Source organism: Poecilia reticulata, chromosome 10 (genome assembly GCF_904066995.2).
Source record: "Poecilia reticulata chromosome 10, P_reticulata-male-v2, whole genome shotgun sequence".
NCBI lineage: Eukaryota > Metazoa > Chordata > Actinopteri > Cyprinodontiformes > Poeciliidae > Poecilia > Poecilia reticulata.
Window position 1 is genome coordinate 5,374,653 of NC_088839.1, and position 3,856 is coordinate 5,378,508.

Genomic DNA, 3,856 nt, shown 5'->3' on the forward strand with positions numbered 1-3,856 from the left:
AAGGTGATGGAGAATAACTGAGCTAAGATCCTGTGGGACTTCCAGATCCAGACAGACAAGATGGTAATGACGAACCAACCGGACATTGTGGTGGTGGATAAACAACAGAGGAAAGCCGTTGTGGTGGATGTAGCAATACCAAGTGACTACAACATCAGGAAAAAGGAGCACGAGAAACTGCAGAAATACCAGGGCCTCAGAGAGGAACTGGAAAAGGCCTGGAAGGTGAAGACCACAGTACCATACCATCCCACACCAACTTTATTTATGAATCACTTTATACATCAATAAATTGATTAAAAACAGAAGAAAACTGACCATCAGTAGAAGGGTTAAGAACACGATAGAACTGAGCTGCAGCGCATGCTTTAGCACAGGACAGCGTTATCTCAAATAAAACAGGCATATGGTCTGAAAATAATGAGTCACCAATCACTAAATTACAAACTGGTAGACCATAAGATAAAACCAGATCAAGACTGTGACCATGCTCATGGATAGCACCAGTCAGACTACACAAAATTAAAAGAATCGGTAACATTAAGAAATGACTGAGCCATAGGTGAAGTAGGACGACAGACAAGAATATTAAAATCACCAACAATGAGAACTCGGTCATACCTTGGCATAATATCAGCCAGGAAATCAGAAAAGTCATTTATAAAGTTTTTGTTGTACTTCGGTGGCCGATAGACCGCTGCACACAGCACAGTGTGAGAGCTGCCGAGTTCAAATAGGCTGATCTCAAAGCTACTAAACGAGGCCAGAGGCAACTGTTTACAAGTAAAACTGACTAACAGTCACTATACCTCCACCGGACCCCGACATCCTTGGAGCATTAAAATAGCCGCAGTACCGCGGTACAAGTTCATTAAAAATGCTGGAGTCACCAAACCACTTGTCCATGATTCTGTTAATAAAACATCCAATCAATAAGAGGAAAAGAAATCCCTAATGACGAAAGTTTTATTTGTCAGCGACCTCGCATTTACCAAACTGATCCTGGCAGAAATCGGCGGGTCTACACCATCAGGTGGCGTCCGGTGCTCCCGGCAAAGAGGCCGCAGGTTGCTAGGATTCACCCTGCGTCTACAGGGCCGAGGAGCGCAGGGACCTGTGGTAGTGCCTGTGGTCATCGGGGCCATTGGGGCAGTCACCCCCAAACTGGAACAGTGGCTAAAACAGATCCCAGGAACAGCATCAGACATCTCAGTCCAGAAATGTCTGGTTCTAGGCACAGCCAAGATACTGTGCAGAACCCTCAAGCTCCCAGGCTTCTGGTAGACGACCTGAGCTCAGAGGATGAAAGAGTCCACCTGCGGAAGGGTGAGAAGGGAATTTATATAAATATGAATAAATATATATACACATTGTCTGAGTATCTCTAAGTAGGTTTGATTTTAACTAGCGTTTCACCTAGCAGTAAACTACATTATTTTTTTCTTATGTGCACAACTATCAAACGTTTCCCAAATACAATGTGACCCCAACACTGAAACTGTGAGTTTCTGTAACAGTATATGTTGAGTAACTGAGGGAAATAACATAAACACACAATATTTAGGGCTCTCCAACAAGCACCATGATGTGCAGAAGTGCTCACATCCCATAACTATTTCTAGCATTTGCAATGCTGCAGCCACAAATTCCAAGATATTTTACAACAAAGATGATTACTTCAGATCAACACAAAGTGCTGCATAATTGTAAAGTGTAAGGAAAATAATTTGCAAACTTTCTACCTTTCTGATAACATTTTAAAACTTAGAAATCTGACTCGTTATCAAATTTTTGGGCCTTGTCAGAGAACTTAGGAACAGGAAATTTAACAAGGCAAGTGATATCAGATCTGAACCTGTCCGAACAATATCAGATGATACATTGGATGCTCACAGAAAGGAACATTTTAAGTCTGCTTGTAAAGCAGGTGTTTGTTTTTTAATAGAATTCCTTTAACTCAAGAATTAAAGCCAGTTCTAGGAGTTTAAGATAAATTGTGTTTTTTTTCTCATTTCTGCCTTTGCAATGATTCTGCTTAAACATCTCTTTTTGTAAATATTTCTGTCTTTGTTCTGTAGCCTATACTTGGTATCACAAAACATTAGGCAATATCAAGATCGAATAATGGTAATATTAACCTAAATGCAGCCAGTGGCATGTGGGCTACAACTAGCATGTTGTCTTACATTGACTTCCTCCATTCAGTGTGCTAAACATGGTTAATAAATAAACAAAATAGCTAAAAAGCTTATTTTAGGAAAAAGCCTACTTTTAATGTGGGCAATAGTTACATTAGAAATGTTTGTGCTCTGCTTTTTGTTCACTTCGTGGCACTTGGTTACCAGTAAACACACTCATCTCTTAGCAACAGATTAGCGACAAAAAATTGTTATTGTTCAAAAAACATAGGATTTCTTCTGCTCTCTCTCAGAGGTTTACTTTATGGAACTTTGTGGAACTTGGTTACCAGAAAACGCGATCATCTCTAAGCAACAGATTAACAGCGTAGCAACAAAAAATTCTTATTGATAAAAATGTATAATGTTTCTCCCGCTCTTTTGAAATACCACTTATTTTACACTAACAAGAATTGTGCAGTTGGTCAATTTTGCAGAAAAGTAATTTTTTTGTCATTAATGGCAAATAGGCTATATTAAACACACATTGAACACAAAAGTAAAAATCTCGATTTATACTTCGTGGCAGTTCGTTACCAGAAAAACCCCGTTTATCTCTTAAAATCAAATTAATAACAAGTAGTTTATAAAACAAAAGCTCTTTTGAAATAACGCTTACCTGATTAGATACAAGACATTTACCGTTGGCAAATTACGCTAAATAAATATCTGAAGTTCACTTCGTGTCACTTGGTTACCAGTAAACACACTCATCTCTTAGCAACAGATTAGCGACAAAAAATTGTTATTGTTCAAAAAACATAGGATTTCTTCTGCTATCTCTCAGACGTTTACTTTATGGAACTTTGTGGAACTTGGTTACCAGAAAACGCGATCATCTCTAAGCAACAGATTAACAGCATAGCAACAAAAAATTCTTATTGATAAAAAAAATATAATGTTTCTCCCGCTCTTTTGAAATAGCACTTATTTTACACTAACAAGAATTGTGCAGTTGGTCAATTTTGCAGAAAAGTAATTTTTTTATCATTAATGGCAAATAGGCTATATTAAACACACATTGAACACAAAAGTAAAAATCTCGATTTATACTTCGTGGCAGTTCATTACCAGAAAACCCCCGCTTATCTCTTAAAACCAAATTAATAACAAGTAGTTTATAAAACAAAAGCTCTTTTGAAATAACGCTTACCTGATTAGATACAAGACATTTACCGTTGGCAAATTACGCTAAAGTAGCCTAAATATCTGAAGTTCACTTCGTGGCACTTGGTTACCAGTAAACACACTCATCTCTAAGCAACAGATTAGCGACAAAAAAATGTTATTGTTCAAAAAACATAGGATTTCTTCTGCTATCTCTCAGACGTTTACTTTATGGAACTTTGTGGAACTTGGTTACCAGAAAACACACTCATCTCTTAGCAACAGATTAGCCTGGGAGAGCGGCGCGCGTGATCCGCACCGAGTTGCAAAGATCCAGAGATGCACGAGGCGCTGCGACACGCCGCGCATGCGGCGGCGTTAGCTCGTGCCGCTGCGTGTCCCCTTCAACGCGCACAATGAACCGAGCTACGTGCTCATGATTAATTAAAACAAATTCAATAATTTCCATTGGCATGATTTATCACTTCTCTTTTTATTTCTCTTTCTTTCTACAAAAAACTGTATGATAAAAGCTTTCAGGTTGGTGCTTTGGTCTCAGCTAAACCTATTTT

The 3,856-nt window shown here is 38.6% G+C and overlaps 1 long non-coding RNA gene across 1 annotated transcript; it reads right to left on the reverse strand.

Moving 5' to 3' along the window:
* Positions 1 to 933: 933 nt before the first annotated feature.
* On the reverse strand, positions 934 to 3,314 carry LOC145553187 (uncharacterized). Its single transcript, XR_014089456.1, has 2 exons — positions 2,797 to 3,314; positions 934 to 1,316 (listed from the first exon to the last, which is right to left on the reverse strand). It is a non-coding gene; the product is annotated as an uncharacterized LOC145553187 (long non-coding RNA).
* Positions 3,315 to 3,856: the final 542 nt, after the last annotated feature.